Source organism: Cebus imitator, unplaced genomic scaffold, assembly GCF_001604975.1.
Source record: "Cebus imitator isolate Cc_AM_T3 unplaced genomic scaffold, Cebus_imitator-1.0 Scaffold6, whole genome shotgun sequence".
Taxonomy (NCBI): domain Eukaryota; kingdom Metazoa; phylum Chordata; class Mammalia; order Primates; family Cebidae; genus Cebus; species Cebus imitator.
In genome coordinates this window covers 436,866-455,985 of record NW_016107321.1, presented here as the reverse complement: position 1 = coordinate 455,985, position 19,120 = coordinate 436,866, and the positions used below count along the sequence as shown (strand labels likewise).

The 19,120-nt window shown below is 32.7% G+C and overlaps 1 long non-coding RNA gene across 1 annotated transcript in view; it reads left to right on the top strand.

Moving 5' to 3' along the window:
- Positions 1 to 8,749: 8,749 nt before the first annotated feature.
- Positions 8,750 to 19,120, top strand: part of LOC108310742 — a 34,315-nt gene continuing 23,944 nt past the window's right edge. Inside the window, exon 1 of the long non-coding RNA XR_001827896.2 lies at positions 8,750 to 9,053. This is a non-coding gene — a long non-coding RNA (uncharacterized LOC108310742). The remainder of the gene's footprint in view (positions 9,054 to 19,120) is intronic.

Genomic DNA, 19,120 nt, shown 5'->3' with positions numbered 1-19,120 from the left:
ACTAGGAGCCAAGAAAGCAATGAGGGGGAAAAGTGGTCATTGGAAAACAGCATATTTACATAGAAAAATATTTAAAAAGAAGCTTTGACTTTTTTGCACATTATATAATAAAATCAATTCAAAGTTCATTGTAGTTATATAGAATTATGAAGGCATTGGAACAATAATTTAACCTTCCACCTGATAATAAGAAAAGGAAGAAAAAAATTAAAAAGAAACAGTGATTAGATAAACATATAAAAGCAGAAGTCAAAGAAATGAAAAGCAAAAAGAATTCTAAATAAANTTTTTTTTTTCCAGTAGTATTGAGGTATGTTCAACCAATAAAAGGTGTCAAACTTAATATTTTTAAATACATATACATTGTGAAATAATCACCACTCCATACTTTGATGTATCTATCAGCTCACAATTATCATTTCCTTTCATTTGTTTTTAAATTATTAACACTTTAAGTTCTGGGGTACATGTCCAGATTGTGCAGGATTGTTACATAGGTATACATATGCCATGGCAGTTTGCTGCATCCATCCACTCATCACCTACATTAGATATTTCTCTTAAAGTTATCCCTCCCTAATCCCCCCACACCTGCTATTCCTCCCCTAGCACCCCCTACCCCGCAACAGGCCCCTGTGTTTGATGCTCCCCTGCCTGTGTCCATGTGTTATCATTGTTCGGCACCCACTTATGAGCGAGAACATGTGGTGTTTGGTTTTCTGTTGTGTCAGTTTGCTGAGAATGGTGGTTTCCAGCTTCAACCATGTCCCTACAAAGGACATGAACTCATCCTTTTTTTATGGTTGCATAGTATTCCATAGTGTATATGTGTCACATTTTCTTTATCCAGTCTATCATCGATGGGCTGGTTTGGGTTAGTTCCAAGTTTTTACTATTGTAAACAGTGTTGCAATATGAACATATGTGTGCATATGTCTTTATAATAGAACAATGTATGATCCTTTGGGTATATACCCAGTAATGGGATTGCTGGGTCAAATGATATTTCTATTTCTAGATCCTTGAGGAATTGCCACATTGTCTTCCACAATGGTTGAAAAAAAAACTTAGGATTGACCCTCTGAACAATTTGCAAGAATATAAAACAGTATTGATAACTGTAGTCACAATCCTGTGCAATAGATCTCTAGAAGGTGTTTATCCTGCATAACTGAAATGCAGTACCCTTCACTAATATTTTCCCATTTGTACCCTGTCTCAAGCTCCTGGAAACCACCCTTCTACTCTCTACTTTTGTGAATTTGACTACTTAATGCTCCACACATAAGAGAGTTCACACAGTATTTGTCTTTTTATATCAGGATTTTTTCAAATATTATATTGAGTAAATATGTATCATTAATGAATATTGAGTTTTGGCAAGTGTTACTTCTGCAACTATTGAGATGATCATGTCTTTTTTATTTCTTTCATTTGGTTAATCTGGCATGTCACACTGATGGACTTTCATATGTTCAATCATCTTTGCATCCTTGGGACAAATCCTTTTTAGTAATGTTGTATGATGCTTTTAAAGTGCTATTGTTTGCTTTGGTTTGCTAATATTTTTTATTAAGGATTTTTGCATCCATGTATTTAGTTTTCTGCATGTTTTCCAGTTGTTTTGCTTTTCTCTTCCTCTCTTCCTGTGTTTCTTCAATATTTGATGATTTTTTGTAGATTTACTTTGATTATTGTTTATCTATTTTGTATGTATTATGGATTTTTTGAGGTTACCTTGAGGATCGTATAAAATATTATATAGTTATATTCCATTATTTTAAGTTAGCCACAACTTTTCTTTGGTCAAATACAAAGCTATACACTTTTATGCTCTCCCCAGGTGAATAGTGTTCTTGCCATGAGAGTTGGCTTCTTTTTATGTTGTTTATGTATTAAAAATTTTTTCTTTTAACATTCATGTTAAAGTTAAAAGTAATTTATACACCACTATTATATGATCAGATTATTTTGTATTTCTCTATGCATTTATTTTACTAGTGAGATTTGTGATTTCATATGCTGTTATATTGCTGTCTAGTGCATTTTCATTTTATTTGAAGAACTCTCTTAAGTATTTCTTGTAAGACATGTTTAGTGGTGATGAATTGCATCAGTTTTGTTTCTGAAAAATACTTTATTGCTCCTTCATTTTTAAATAATAGTTTTTCCAGGTATAGCAATCACAGTAAGCACTTTTCCTAAATTATTATCATTACTTTAGCAGAGGTTAAGCATCCCTAATTTGAAAATCCAAAATTTAAAATGCTCCAGAATCTGAAACATTGTGAATCCAGTACATTGGTTGACTTGATGATATCCCATGAAGCTTGTATAGCCTTTCCTCTCTTGTTTTATTATTTTTAAAATTTTCTCCTCTGACTAGATGATTTCTGATGTCCTGTATTCTAGTTCATTGATTCTTCTGCTCAGTTGAGTCTGCTGTTGAACCTCTCTATTGCATTTTTCATTTCATTTATTACATTTTTCAGCTCCAGAATTTGTTCAGTTCTTTTTAAATAATTTCTACCATTTTGTTGAACTTTTCATTTTGTTTATGGATTTTTCTTCATCTTATTGAGTGTTACATCTGTTTTCTCTGATTGTTCACTGAGATTCTTTGAAATAATTGTTTTGAAATCATTGTTAGGCAATTTGTAGATCTTCATTTCTTTGGATCCAGTTTCCTGAAATTTGTGTTCCTTTGGTGGTGTCATGTATCCTTGATTTTTTGTGTTTGTTGTTGCATTGTGTGGGTGTCTGCACATTTAAAGGAGTCATGACCTCTTACAGTGTTTATGTACTGACTTCAGTGGAAAAATACCTTCACTTACTGATGGGTAAAAGGCCTCCAGCTGAGTTGGGTTTGTGGTAGTGCCAGGTCTAGAGTCAGATCCAGGGATGTACAGGGATGTTGATTCCAGGTGCATACAAGAATGCCAGTTTCAGGGACAAGTGGAACTGCAGGTTCCACAAGATGAACAGCAGCAACAGTTCCAAGGTCAGGTGGGCACTGCAGCATTTACAGCTCGAGGGGGGCACAGCAATGGGTTCTGGTGTATGTGGGCTACTGGTGCAGCTTTGTCTCTGAGGAGTGCACTGGGAAAAGGGAAATGTTCAATCATGTTGCTGGATCCAAGGAAACACAGTGGTGTCTTTTTCTCTGTGTGGCACAGTTTCATGGACTCTGGAAATCTTCATGACCTGAAATCAGCATTAGCAAAAAATGTTGGGGACCACAATGGCAAAGGCTGTGAATGTCCATGGGGGTGTCAATTGCTTCTGGGATACTCAGTTGCGAAGGGTGCCAGGGTCTTCCTGATCTTCCTTTTTCCCACAGAGGAGAGTCATAATTGAGGGGATCCTTCTTGGCACTGAGCTGTGCCAGCTTTGGGGGAGGAGTAACACAGATAATTTTTGTTTATATACTTTTTGATGTCACCATCTACGATTTTCGTGCTTCACTGAGTTGAAATGTGTTCTTGATTATATACTGGAGCTCGTTCAGAGCTATTTGTTTTCATGGACAGTTGTTAAATCATTGAATTTGTAAGGGAGTGAGGGCTAGGCATTTTAGTCTAAAATTTGCTAATATCAGATTCTGGTAGCTTTTATTTTTATAATTCTTGCTATAGGAATAATTACTTTTAAACTATAACTTCAGTTGTACTCCGAGCTTTCAAACATATGTGTAAACCAACTAGAATTGGATGAAAAAAAAAGTCAGGTAAAAATACAAGTAAAGTGCATATACTCTAAGGAATTTACACTGTGACACTTATTTTGTGGCTCAGTGGTCATGGATCTCATGAAAACTATGTTTTGGATGGACAAGATTGTTAGCTTTATTCTTTACTAGATGCAGAGGGCTTTTACAAAATAGAAAATTTACCAAAATTTAGCCTCTTGGCTAAGTTATCCTTCAGATAATTGATGTATTCCAATTTTATTGTCTTTTTTCACTTATGTAGTGTTTTATGCCAAAAATGATATATTTAACTATATATGTAGTCATTGAGGGTAATAATTAAGCAAAATGATACCATTCATATTATATTAACAATAACAATAGCATTTGATAATGTTATAAGCAAAGTGGCAAATTAAAATCTAAAAGATTCCAAGGGTATCATAATGTATTCCATGGAACATTATCTGAGGGATGGGTCTATGGAGGCTTGAGGGTTGGACCAGAAATTTAGAGCAATATTCCCACTGCCTATGCATACGTAGTCACATTACAGGAAGACACCCATATCAAAGACACAACCATTCTCTCTCTTAAAACAATTTGAAGATTTCAACGTATGTGGTACAGAAAGAAGAAAAAAAATTGGTTTGAAAACTCTGAAATGAATAACAATCAGAATAGAAAAGACAAGAGCCCTGACATGCTTTCTGTCAAAAAACAGGGACCCCCTTGCCTCTGAATAAAGCAGAGCTGGAAAGGCAGGATTAAATCTTCCACCTCTTTTGGTGCTTAGAAGACCAATTTTTCTTTAGGTGGATTTGTTTTCCATAAACACAGTGCAGTTCTTGCCTATAGAACAACTGAAACTGTCCGTACATATAGAGTCAAGTTTTTCTCACTAGGAGCCAAGAAAGCAATGAGGGGGAAAAGTGGTCATTGGAAAACAGCATATTTACATAGAAAAATATTTAAAAAGAAGCTTTGACTTTTTTGCACATTATATAATAAAATCAATTCAAAGTTCATTGTAGTTATATAGAATTATGAAGGCATTGGAACAATAATTTAACCTTCCACCTGATAATAAGAAAAGGAAGAAAAAAATTAAAAAGAAACAGTGATTAGATAAACATATAAAAGCAGAAGTCAAAGAAATGAAAAAAAAAAAAAAAAAAAAAAAAAAAAAAAAAAAAAAAAAAAAAAAAAAAAAAAAAAAAATAGAAAAAAAAAAAAATCAAAAAAAAAAAAAAGAAAAAAGAAAAACAAAGAAGCACAGTTTCATTAATTTCCATTAAGATCAATAGAATTGACAATTATCTGTACAGACTGATCAGGAAAATAAAAGTAAGGATACAAGACACCAGTATTAGGAATTGCAGTTGGAATATTGCTGTAGCCTGTATGAATATCAAAAATAGAAAGAGGAATGTCATGGAAATCTTTAGGACACATTCCGCAGCTTAGATAAAATAGACAAATTCCTTGAAAAGATAAGGTTTCAAATAGTAGATATCTGTTAATAAATAGCCATATATCTATGAAAATTGTGTAAGTAATTAAACATTTTTCTCCCAAATAAACTTTAAGCTGAGATGTTGGTGAATTATCCTAAATGCTTAAGGAAAAAAGGTATTAATTTTATACATTCTTTTTTTACCCAGAAGAGAGAATAGAGGGGATCACTTCTCATTCTTTTTATAAGACAAATATTACTCTGACTCTAAAACCAGATAAAGGCATTACACAGGAACTTCAGGCCTAGATCGCTTATTAGCATAAAAGAAAAAGATCTTTAACTGTATGTTATCACATTGAAGTCACTGATACATAAAATGGATAATATATTATAATCAAGGCAGTTTATCACAGAAATGCAAGCTTTGTCCAATGTTCTAAAAAGCAATAAAGGCAAATCACCAAGATAAAAGCCTACAGGAGAAAAATGTAATGTGAACAGATTAAGAAAATACATTTGACAAAATTTAACATTAATTTATTACATAAAATAAAAGTTCAGTAAGATAAAAAATAAACACATCTTTAACCGGATAAAATTCATCTTAAAAACCTATAGGAAACATCATACTATAAATACTGAATGATTTTTTTCTATTTTATAGGCAAGATGTCTATGTTCACACTTCCATACAACGTTGTACTAGAGTTCTTAATCAGTGCGATGTGAAAAGAAAAATCCTTACAGATACAGGTTACAAAAGAAGTTAGCTTTTTATTCACTGCTCTTATGTATACATGTGTAGAATATCTTAGCAAACCCATAAACAGCTACAGTCAGCTATAAACAGCTATAAATGCACATCTAGCTGAATCATGTTATAAGATCAATATGCAAAACTCAAATGTATTTCTGTATACTAAAAATAAACAATATGGAATTGAAGATAATTTATCATAACTTCAAAAATTAATACACATTAGAATGTGTTGACCAAATTAGTTGTATACGATGAATATTTAAAATATTGGTATGAGAAATTTTAAAAGAATTTAGTACATGCAAAACATATTATATTCATGTATTGGAAGGCTCAAAATTATTATGATGTAATTTATGACCGAATAGATGTAAATATTAAATGTAACTTTAAAACCCCAACCGGCAATTGTTTTGGTAAAGACTTTATCAGACTCACTACAAAATGTATGAAAAACACTCTTTAGGATAACAACAAAATTTGAGGACTTTCAGTACTTGACTTTAAGACTTACATTAAGCTATTGTAATGAAGATAGTGTTACATTGCCAAGAATAGACAAGTAATCCAACGGAAAAAAACTAGTGAGTTCAGATATAGAGCTAAATGTAAAGGGTCAATTAATTTTAATAAAATGACTGCCCAGAAGTTGCCCTGCATATGCGTGATCAAGTGTGTTAACTCAAAGATATTTAAGGGGATAGAAGCTAAGGTAATTTAATGGGGAAAAGAATAGGCTATCAATCTATGGTCCTTGAAAACTGGACTTTATTTTTAGTTGTATATGCTAACATTTATTTATTTACTGACTTTTTTTTTTACTTATTTATCTATTAATAATTTCAGCTATGGTTTTAGATTCAGAGGGTATATGCACAGGTTTGTGATACTGGTGAATTGCATGTCACTGCAGTTTGATGAACAAATGATTTCAACACTCAGGTAGTGAGCATATATCTCATAATGAGTTTTTCGACTCTTACCCTCTTCCTACCTTCTGCCCTCAAGTAAGCCCAGGTGTCTATTGTTCCCTCTTTTGTGTCCATGTGTATTCAATGTTTACCTCCCATTTATAAGTGAGAACATGTGGTATTTGGCTTTCTGTTCCTGTGTTTATTTGCCTGGGATAATGGCATCCAGCTGCATCCATGTAGCTATATGTAAAGGACATGATTTCACTCTTTTATATGTCTTCATAGTATACTGTGGTGTACATGTACCACGTTTTCTTTATCTTATCCACCATTGATGAAGATTACCTGGCAAAAACAAACTTTTAGGGAAATGGAAATGTTCTGTATCTTTATTGTGGCAGTGGTTCTATGGGTCTATACTGTTGACAACATTCAGTGAATTGTTCAAGTATAATCGGCATATATACACACATACACACACGTTTATATATACACACACATTCAATAAAGTTGATTAAAAATGAAGATGGAAAAACAATTTAAATTTGCCACTGAGTCCTCTCATTTTGCTTCCTGACAATAAAAGTTTGAAGGCCCAGATCTCTGTCCCTTTTAGTTCAAGCTAGTTGTGGAGTTTTCTTTCATACAACATTTATAAAATCTTTGTGAGTTTCCTATGAATCTGATCAGAATTCACATCATGTCCCAAAGCCAGACCCATAATTCTTTCTGAAGTAGATTCTTTCATGCTTTGGTCCTCCTGTGAGACAGCTGCAGACAAGGCCCCAATGATTCCTGGAAGCCCTTTTGATAACCCTAGCTGAAAGAGGCTACTTAGCACTGCTGTCAATCTTTGAGTCCTTTAACGTGTATCTTATAGCTACAACCACATTTCAACTGTACATGAATGTCTTTTACTTAGAGAATCTTCTAAGCATAAGAATATTTTTAAATTTTATTCTCCAACCAAATTACCCTAAGTCTTCTCTGTTGTTACTATATTTTACTTAACAACTGAACACCACTGAGGAAAGGATATTCTAAACAAACCCAGTCAAGAATTTCAAAGGAGTCATAGGCATCAGTGTAAATATCCAAGGAAAAAGCTGAAATGTATTTGCACATCTGTCCTGACAACATAGAACCGATGCCTTCTTCTGTAACGCTTTAACAAGAAGGATAACTCTTAAACTATTGCAGTGTATAATTTTTCTACAAAAATCTATTTCTCTATAGGAGGATGACCTAGGCCACTTCAGACAGAGAAGAGTAAGAGAACAAAAACATTTAGTGCAAACTATGCTTTAGATTCTAGGTACATCAACATCTTTGGGCATTTTTGATCCCTTAATTCTATCCCCTTTTCTGACACTACTTCCTCTCCCCTGTCACCTCCCATCCACCAGATAGTCTCATGCAGTAACAGGGATTATTTTACTAACGGAAGTGGGCTTTTTCTGACAAAAGTGAAAGTAACATAACACAGGGGTTTTCTTGGTGAAAGAGTGCTGACAATACTTTTATCTTTCTACCTATGTGGTTTAGATTCATATCATACTAGAATATCATTCTCTACTTAATTTCTATTTTTTAATTAGTACATTAAAAATATGATAAAAAACCAATTAAGCAATGATAAACCAAATCACATAATAAGGACAGAGGAAGAATGAAGGCTAGTTATTAATCTGGTTCTACTACTGTGTAAGTATGGAATATGGTGAGGGTAAAATGAAATGACTTGGTGCAGGGCAATAATATAATAATGAAAGCACTTGAGAGTAGGAGAGATAAATGCAGGAAGGAACACTGTAACTTTCTCTTTGACTCGGTACTTCTTTTATGTTGTCCACTCATTTTTTTTTCCTTTCCTTCCTTGCAGGGAGAAGGTCACTGTGATGTGATGGAAAGGCAGAAATCAATAATGGCTGGCTCCTCAGTGATATGAGTCAATCCATCAGACAGAATGATGGCAGTCACCCAGACTTCACAGCCACCACCACCATGCTGGCAAATGTCACATTTGGAATTCATTTGCATAGCTGGGTAGCACTCCCTGTGGAGTTACATTGAACAATTTTGCAGCTGTGACAGCTTGAAATAGAAAAGCTAATGCAACTATCTGTCGACTTCCTCTGTGTCTTGTTTTCCTAAAATCTAGCTGGGAATTCTTGTTACAGAAAGGGGGAGAATCATGTAAAAATGGAAGGGAAACTGATGCAAAGCTTTCAGGTATTTTGTGGAGAATATTATCAGTTACCCGGTATTTCTTGTGGGTTTTTGTTTTGTTTTGTTTTTAGACGGAGTTTGCTCTTGTTTCCCAGGCTGAAGTGCAGTGACGCGATCTCGGCTCTCTGCAACCACCGCCTCCTGGTTTCAAGTAATTCCCCTTCCTCAGCCTCCCAAGTAGGTGGGATTACAGGCATGCACCACCATGACCAGCTAATTTTGTATTTTTAGTAGAGACGGGTTTTCACTATGTTGGTCAATTACCCTGCATTTCAAATTCAACATTCTTTGCCTTTAGTTTCTGCATTCACCTCTGACTATATTTCTCTGCTTTGCTATATTGATTGAAAGGAACAGTACTGCTGGGTTCATTAATAAGCACATTGCCTTTTCCCTGTGGGAGAATGAAGACTTAAGTAACTTTCCTGAAGTTCAGCAATATGGCAAAGTTGTTTTATATTTCTATTTTTAAATATTTTCTTCTATTTACAGTATATTTCTCTCTTCACCTCTCTCTTCCTTGCCCATCCCTCCCTCCCTCTCTCCTTCCCCTTTTCTTTCTCTTTCCACACATACACAACCACATACATACATACACAACCGCATACATACATACACTTACACAGACAGAGCCATGTCGGGGTAATGCATTGTGGAATTAGGCCTTTGATTAATTAATTAACATTTTTACTTATAGAAAGAGTAAGCAGTAATACAGTTAGATGTGTATTCATTTAATTTTTAAAAATTTATTATTGAAGTGCAGCTTATATACTTTTCAATGTAAAGATCCTAAGTATACTGTCTAATAAGTTTGCCAAAAGTATATTCACCCATGTTACCTACACCCATATTAAATTTTATGTTGTTTTCTTCAGCCTAGAAAGTTCCTGCATAAGCTTGCCTAATTAGTTAGTTCACCCAATTCTAATAGCCACTGCTCTGATTTCTGTCACCACAGATGAGTCTTTCCTGTTCTAGCATAAATAGAATGTAGGATAGATGTCAGTGGAATGTATACAATGTGTACTTTCTCTGCCTGTTTTTCCAGTACCCTCAGCAAGAGTTAACTCTCAAACTTGTCCACAATGAACCTCTGGCAATCTGTCAACTGCAGCTAGGGATTTCCTACCCCCATACCAGATCCCACAGTTTTTGTCCCTGGGATTCTGCTCCAGGATCCCATGATTCTCTACATCCACCTATCTTCCAATATTTCAGTCAGTTTTTCACTTTCTGACCTCACGTATCCTCACCTCATGGATCTAAAAAGAGTCATCAATTTTTAGTGGTTTTTTTCAACTTTTTTTTTTGTTGTGAAGTTGCAGTGATGACTTTCAAACTTCCTACATTCCAGACCAGAAACCAGAAATCTCGCAGTATTAATTAAATCATTTAAATTTATCGACTTAGTTTATTGCTCCTTTAGGGTTTTACTTTTTCTTTATTTTGAAGCTTTATAATTAGATAAATAAATGGTTATTGTTTATATGCTTTCCTGATGAATTGGCAATTTTATGATATTAAAATGGCCCCCTTTATTTCTGATGATTTTTATCTATAGTTATAATTTGTCTGAGATTCATTACAGCTACCCCAGTTTTCTTAGGCTCAGCACTTGCATATCATATAATTTTTCACCCTTTTACTTTAAACCTTCCAATATCTTATATTAAGAATGCTTCTTATAAATTACACATTCTTGTTTGGTTGGATTTGTTTTATTTTATTTTTTTTGATTTTCATCCAGGCTAAAAATATCTGCATTTTATCCAGGCTATTTAGTCCATTAATTTTAATGCAATTACTGGTTATATTACCCATTCTCTCTAGATAAACTGAAAATTGTTTTGGTATCATTTCTAATATTCTCTATTTGCATTATTGTTTCACCTCTGCATTATATTTTCAATAGTAGTCCTAAAGATTACAATACACATATTTAGCTGATTATAGTTGATTATTCTAATAGTTACTTATCATTAACTTCCTTTCACCAGATAATTTGTGTTTTTATTGATGCATATTTTACTTCTTCAAATATCATAAGCCATGTCATACATTACTATTTTTATTTTGTTTTGCCTGCAGTTCTGGGTTTTCAATCTGGTATAATTTTCCCTCCCCTTGAATAACTTCTTTCAGTATTTCTTGTATGCAGTCTATTTGGGGATACATTTTCTCTATGTTCAGTTATCCGAAATTGTCTTTTTTTAACTTTATTTTTTCAAAGACGTAGATTCCCATACTATGTTCTCATTCTTTAAGCACTTTAACATACGTTTTTATAGTTTCTTCTGGATGAAGTGCTCATAACATATATGAATGTATGTGTAATAAAATGCTTATAAAATAACAGAGAATACATTAGCCTAACCATATCTGAGGAATGTTTTTAAGTTTCTGTTAACACAGTATGGAGTAAAAAACCTAGATAAGTAATCATATATTTTATACTCATACTTCAGTTGTGGCTTTTTTGAGTTGAGCTATATTTTTAGTTCATTTTCAACTTTGAACTTTGTAGAAATAATGGTCTTCTTGTCATGTGTTAACCATTTTCCTCTTTATGTGTTTTATAAGAATAGTAAGAAAGACAAAAGGTTTTTTCACTTAGAGCACTATAGATTTGACTATTACATTTATTTTTAAGTTGTAATATTAAGTGATTATTATTTTCAAAAAATAATCATCAACTGAATTATTTATTGGTAAAGCATCTTTACATAAATAAAATAATATATTACATGTTATGCATATTTTTTAAAAATAAGTAATGCATAGCCATATGTTTTTATCATTTTAGAATATATTCACATGACATAGAAACATTGGTTAAAGATGGTAAATGTTCTTCATTAAAAAGGAACCTAGAAAAACATGTATTAGTTAATTACTTTGGGAAAACTTGGTTGGAGACAAATTGAAAATCTTAACAGTTGTTTTCGCTTTCCCACCTGTACTTCAATGCTCTTCATTAAACCTTGTTGCTGCAACTAAATAAATTTCATATCACATTTATTGACTTTTTCAAAAGCAAGTAAGATACCTTCTCAAATAAACAATGTGAATTTGATAACTTTGTATTATGATAGGTCAAGTGTCAAAACATCAGTATCAGAGAGTTTTTCATGAATCAAATTTCACTAAACTTTCTAGACTAGTGTGGCGAATATGGTGCTTAGAAATACATACATAGTTTCATTGATATTGGGGGTGTGTGGTGAGCATGCTAGCAGAAGCAGTGGTTAAATAAAGCTGATGTGAAAAATATAAATCGCAGAGTTTTGCAATTTTTGGCATGCATGTAAGTAGGATGCATAAATGAGAGTATTCAGGACTCACTTGAGGAGAGTATTTCACTCTTTTGATGATTCCTATTAAACATCAAAATTCCACCATTACCCTTATTTTATCATGAGTCAGATAGCCTTCAGAATAAATGCAAATAGATCTTGCTCTATTTACATATCCAGGCCACCTTACATGCAAGATGCAATCTGCTTATGCAGGTCAAGAGGAAAGCAGAACATTTGAGGGTTGGACCAGCATAAAACTCCCTGGTACATATTTTTTGATATTATATGACAAATTTTTGGTGAGTTTTCCTAATTGCATCTGTATATAATCAAAAGTGATTAAAACTATGAAAAACATGAATTTCTAGATAAAATAATAAAGTTTAATACAAAAAGTATCACAATGCTCCACCTAAACACTCCTAAATAGTTATTCTTATGTTCTGAACATTTGTGTCCTTCCAAAATTTATATGCTGAAACCTAATCAGCAACGTGATGGTATTGGGAGGTGGGGTCATTGTGAGATAATTAGATTGTGAGGGTGGAACCATCATAAATGGGATTAGTGCCTTTATTTTAAAAAGGTCCCTGAGAGTTGCCTGGCCTTTCTACCTGCAAGGACACAGCAAGAACACACCATCTATGAACCAAAAAGCAGGTTCTTCCAGACATGGAGTTTGTCAGTGCTTGATCTTGGACTTTGCAGATTCCAGATCTATGAGAAATAAATTTCTGCATTCATAAGCTTCTCAGTTTAGATATTTTGTTATTTTAGATATTTAGATATTTAGGTAAGTAGTCTAAGACAGTTATGATATTTTAGATATTTAGATATTTTAGATATTTACATAGATCTGATATTTTATATCTAAATTTTAGATATTTAGATTGATCTGATATTTTAGATATTTAGACAAGTAGTCTAAGACAGCTATGAATTCCACTTACATTTTTCCAAGTTGAAATTTTCTCTTTTGATTAAGTACATCATGTATTGGTTATTTTTATACCACTTATTGACCTCTTATTACTTAATTTTTACATTAAGTCATGTATTACTTAATTTTTACATTATATCATGTATTCATTATGCAAACCTTGAGAATTAAGTACTGAGATTAGTCTTGCTATATAGAACAACACAAGCAATACATTATATGACTAATCTAAGAGTCCAGAAGATATTAATGTAGTATCAAAAAGAGGAAGAAAGAATTGTAACTCCTATTATTGCATGCATTAGACAATGTAGTATGCTATTTTTTAAAAAATTTATTTATTATACTTTATGTTGTGTGGTATATGTGCAGAATGTGCAGGTTTGTTACATAGGTGTATACATGCCATGGTGATCTGCTGCATCCATTACCCCATCATCCACATTAGATATTTCTCCTAAAGCAATTTTCTAAAAATTATATTATTTTCTTTAATGCTCATAATAATTGGTTGAGTAAATATTATATTCATCCTACAGATGAGAATAACAAGATTTGCCAAATATTATATAAGCATATGTTGGAAGTCATGCCATAATTAGAGAGAAGAAAAATGAGTCCTTTCTTCCAGGGGCCCCAGTATTGTCCTTCTGTAACCACAGCTCAGTCTACTGTCAATGAGTCTTGGGTAGCAAAAGAATATCCTTTTTTAGGGCCACTACTCCTTACTGTAGTCCATGTTCCAGGTATCCAGGGCCACAGTATTCCTTGACCAAATGACCACAGCCTAATTCTTCTGCCAATATGGGCCTTTTCTTCTCCTAAGAGCAGACCATATTACTCATGGATTTCACCTCAGTTCCATGGGTGCTTGACTCTTCAGTGGGTCAACTTGGGTGTACAGGTGAGTATTCCATGTGCACGCACACAATACTCCTTACAGTGCAGCTGAAATGTGAAAATAAAACAAGTTTGTGTTAAACCACTGACTTGGGGAAAATCTCTGAGGACTCTCAATTTTACCTTAGTCTTTAGGTTGTTAGGAAGATATATTTTTTAAGGTAGAAGGATAGAGAATATTTTATGTAACATTCTGGTGGCTTGAGTTGTAATCTTTTAATAATTATACATATTGTATATGAACTTAGTGGGTCTCAGAAATGGTAGGGGCCTGAATTAAAAAAAGATGGTCAATAAAGAATACTATATAAAACAAAGCCATCTTTTGGAAATGAAGGAGAAATAAAGTCTTTCTCAGACAAGCAAAAACTGGGGGAATTTGTCACAATGAGACCAGTTCTACAAGATATACTAAAGGAAGTACTACCTTTGGAGGAAAAAGTATAGAGTCTGCAATTATGAAAACACACAGAAGTATACAACTCACTGTTAGAGCAGATATAAAAATAAGAAAGAGAAAGGAATAAGTTGTTGCTATAGAAAAACCAACAAATAGTAAAGATAAATAATAAGAAAGGAAGGTAAGAATGAAGAATATACAAAAAGCAGTTGCAAACTAACAAAATGACAGGAGTAAATCATCACCTACCAACCTTGAACATAAATGGTTTAAATTTCCTAATTAACAGATATAGACTGGCTGAATGGCTGACAAAACAAGTCCCAACTATTTGCTGCTTACAAGAAACTTATCTTACCTGCAAAGACACACAAAGTGAAAGTGAAGGGATAGAAAAAGATATTCCATGCAAATGAAAAACAAAAAGAGTGCAGAAATAGCTATCCTTATATTAGAGAAAATAGATTTTAAGTGAAAAAATAGAGACAAAGACAATTATTTTATAATAATAAAGGGATCAATTCACCAAGAATATAAGAATTATAAATATGTATGCACTCAACCACAAAGCATCAAGATATATATAACAAATATTATTAGAGCTAAAGAGAGAGATAGATCATAATATAATGATAGTTGGACACTTCAGCACCCCGCTTTCAGCATTGAACAGATATCTAGACAGAAAATCAATCAAGAAATATAAGACTTAAACTGCACTATAGACCAAAAGGACCTAACAGAAATTTACAGAACATTGCATCCAATAGCTGAAGAATACACATTCTTCTCATTAGCACATGGAACATTGTCCAAGATAAATCATATTTTAGGACACAAAACAAATCTCAACAAATATGAAAAAATCAAAATCTTATCAATTATCTTCTCAGGCCACAAGGAAATAAAACCAGAAATAAATAGCAAGAGAAACTCTGGAAACTGTACACATGTGAGAATTAAACAACAGGCTTCTGAACAATCAATGGGTTCATAAAAATAATTAAGAAGGGAATAAAAAAATTTATTGAAACAAATGAAAATGGAAACACAACATACCAAAACAGATAGTGCAAAATCAGTAGTAGGAGTAAAGTTTATAGCAGTAATTCCCTCTATAAAAAAATGCAAAATTTGAAATAAACAACCTAACAATGCTCATAAAAAAAAACTAGAAAAACAGAACAAACCAAACCGAAAAATTAATCAAAGGAAACAAATAATAATGATCAGAGCAGAGCTAATTAAAACAGAGACCAGAAAAACATTACAAAAAAAAATCAACAAAGTAGAAAGTTGGCTTTTTGTAAGTTAAAAACAAATCACCAAAGCATTAGGTAGATCAAGAAAAAGAAAAAGAATAAAGATAAAAATAAATAAAATAGAAATGAAAAAGAAAACATTGCCAAGGTTGAATCAGTGCACTTAAGCTTTAGTTTTATCACTTCTACAACAGTGAAACATTATTTATCTTGTATTACTTATTTAAATTCTGTTTTCTCTTTCACTCTCAATTTTCTCTTCTTGTAGTAATGGCATGTACCAATATGATTAGATAGTATTTAGAGGAGTTAGTATTTTATTCAATATTAAGCCATATATAAATTTTTTTTACCATTCAATAGTGAAACCATCTGTGCCTAGGTTTTTTTGTTTGTTTGTTTTTGGTGGGGGGATGAGGTTTGCTTCTGTTACCCAGGCTGGAGTGCAATGGCCCAGCCTTGGCTTACTGCATGCAACCTCCTCCTCCTGGATTCAAGTGATTCTCATTCATCAGGCCCCCAAGTAGGTGGGATTACATGCATGTGCCACCATACTCTGCTAATTTTTTTTTTTTTTTTTTTTTAGTAGGAATGTGGTTTTGCCATGTTGGCCAGACTGATCTCAAACTCCTCACCTCAAACAATTTTCCAGCTTTGGTACCTCTCAAAGTGCTGGGACTACAGGCATGAGCCAATCTGGATTGTTTTTGTTGTTACTGCAGATATTTGCCTATAAATTAAGAGATATGGGGTGTTCTGTTTATTTTTCTGGAGTTAGGTTTACCAGTTTATATTCTTGTGATAACCTTTTTCCATTTTATCCTCATTGTGAAATTGTAGGAATAGAGCTGCTTATAATATTCCCTATTACACAGTTAGCACCTGCAGATCTTGTAGTGATGCTCTTTTCCTTTAATCCCCAGGTTGGTAATTTTGGTCTCTTTTTCTTCATCAGCCTGCTCCGATTTACTCTATTTGAGTAAACCTTTAGAACAAACAGCATTTGGTTTTATTAATTTTTTCTATTTTTCTGTTCATAATTTGACTGATTTCTGCTTTTTTTTTTTTTTTTTTTTTTTTTTTAGGTTTTTTTTTTTTTTTTTTTTTTTTTAAGTATAAGTCAAAGATTTGCAACATTTATTCTTTTTAAACATGAGAATTTAATACTATAGATTTCCCTCTCAGCACTGCTTTGGCAGCATCTCATGCACTTTATGTTGTATTTTTATTTTAATTCAATCAATTTTCTAATGTCATCATTTCCATTTGACCCATTCACTATTTATAATATGTGTTATTCAGTTTCTAAATAGTTCAAAAATTTCCAGTAATTTTTCTGTTATTGATTTCAGTAATTTTTATTTCTATTTCCTTGTAATTGTATTTTATCATTACTATTTTAACAGTTATTGCATAATTAACTTACTATTTTGCCAGTTCTTGATGCAACTATAACCATAGGATATTTGAGTTCCATTTATTTTTTGGTGGAATTGCAGAGGTGGAGGGGACAAGGTCTCACCATGTCAGTCAGGCTGGAGTGCAAGGGTGCCATCATAGCTCACTGCAGCCTCCTGATGTTAAGAGATCCTTTTTCCTTAGCCCCCTAAGTAGCTGAAACTACAGGTGTGTGACACAACATCCAGCTTATTTTTTTGGAAAAATTTTGTAGAGTCTTGCTATGTTGTTCTGAGTCGTGCTATGCTGTACAGGCTGTTCTCAAACTCCTGGTCTCAAATGATTCTCCTGCCTTGACTTCCCAAAGTGTTGGTATTACAGCATCGGGCATCATGCCTGGCCTAATCACATGTTTTTCTCAACTTTTGTGTTTATTGTTGTCATGAAGTTTATTTTAAAACATAATTTAAATTCCAAATGACAATACAATTATTGTCTTCAAACAGTCATACTGTGTTTACTCACATTGTTCCTATTTCCTTTGATCTTTATTTCCTCCTGGAGGTGCTTTATTTTCAACACAGAATCATTTTCTTTGTTGCTGAAGAACATTTTTAACATTATTGCTGTTTTTTTTTTTGTTTTGTTTTTAGTTAAGAATTGTTAAGAATAAATACCTCCAGGTTTTATTTCTATTTAAATGTTACTTTCATGTTTAAATACTATAATCCCCAGATATGGAATTTTACTTTAGCCATTTGAAAGATGTTCCATTGACTAAGGGCTTCCATTATGTCTATCAAAGTTTGTTCTAAGTCCTAATGCATTCATTGATGATAGTGTCTTCTTTCTTTTGCTGTTATTTTTAAAAATCAGTTATATAATGATTTTTCCTACATATAGTTTTCTTTATGTTCATTGTATTCAGGATAGTTTTACTTAACATAGGAAAGAGTTGGTTTATTTTATTGTATTGTGAAAATTCTTTACCACTAATTTTTTAAACATTAGTTTTAACCCATTTCTCTATTATTCTTCTCCTCAGATTTTGTGACACATATATTAAAACGATTGAATGCACCCTATATTTATTTTATGATTTATTTTAATTTTTAGTTATATTCTTTTATGTATTTCTGTGTTTTCTATTGATTTTCATTCAGCCTTCTTAATTCTCTTTGCACAATGTCCAAACTGTTGCTTGTTTATTGACTTCTTCAGATTTTGCATTTTGAGATAACTGTAAATTTACATGAAGTTGTAAGAAATCATACAATATAAAAATCTGTAATCCTTTAGTTCATTTTTTCTAATGATTATAACATCTTACATGTATATAGTAGAATATCAACCCAAGTGATTGAAATTGAAACAATCTATTAATCTTATTCAGATTTCACCAGTTTTGCATTCATTCATATATGTGTGTGTGTAGTTCTATGAAATTTAATCTTATATATAGACTCATGTGATAACCACCGCAGTTAAAATGCAAAACAGTTTAATCAGAAGAATTTCTTATGCTATACTTTTAAAGCCAGAGGCAATTCATTTTCTGCTCCTTTCCAAAACATATGGAAACCATTAATCTATTCACATTATAAATGCTGAATATTTATTTCATAATTTGGGTTATAATCCAATACTACTTAATCTTGTTGCTTGAATTAATCCAGTTTAGGCTTTATGAAACTTTTCAGTTGATATATGTGTCTTTTGGCATATTCCCATTATTTTGGGATTTACTTCTTGGCACTTCCTTACTTTCTGGTGCCACAAATTGCTCCAGGTCATTTTACAAGGAGTTGCATTGAATCTGTAGATCAATTTGGAGTCTACTGCCTTCTGAACAGTATTAAGTCTTCTGATAG